This window comes from Opisthorchis viverrini, assembly GCF_000715545.1.
Source record: "Opisthorchis viverrini unplaced genomic scaffold opera_v5_134, whole genome shotgun sequence".
Taxonomy (NCBI): Eukaryota; Metazoa; Platyhelminthes; class Trematoda; order Opisthorchiida; family Opisthorchiidae; genus Opisthorchis; species Opisthorchis viverrini.
In genome coordinates this window covers 392,752-393,447 of record NW_008751778.1, presented here as the reverse complement: position 1 = coordinate 393,447, position 696 = coordinate 392,752, and positions in this window count along the sequence as shown.

Sequence of the window (696 nt, the reverse complement as noted above, 5' to 3'; positions counted from 1 at the left end):
AGAATGTTCAGCCCAGAAACTTTGGTCAACACAATACTTCGAAGTCATCATTGTGGTGAATGGCATCTTCCGACCGCTTAGGAATGGTTCTGAGTTTTGTTATGGCACACCGGGAACGAAGTCCTTCTGCACACTTGCCCACTTTTTGGGCGTGCTGCAAGTAACTAGCGAATCATCCAAAGTTTTTAGATATAAAGATACTGTGGACATCGACAGGCTCGACCAAATCCTAACCTGACTTCATCCGAAGTTGAACGAAGCCAGAATGCATTATTAGGGTGAAAGACTGTTCTGTACGCTGATTCTTTGAATAGTTGGTATAGGCAGTAGTGTCCTGACGTTAATGTTTCTACATCTGACGATGCTGAATAGCTCCTGTTGTACTGTAAAGCAGGAAAGTGAGTACCGAATTTTATTGTATCATGCTTCCTCGTATTTTATTGTGTTGTGTTTTAGGGAAATTTATTAACGTAGTGTAAGGAATTGTAACAAAACTGGTAAGCAATGACCAGTGATAGAAAAAGCAGTTTACATTGGATGCTTTCGTGAGTGGACACAGTACAGTGTTGTAACCTATGCCTCATTTGTAATTACAACGCATCCTTCAACTTTCCAGGAAGGATCAGATAGCTGCGACGTGGGGACAAACTCGCCCTAGGTTGTTCCCCTAGCATACCAAAAGCTGACTATCCAATG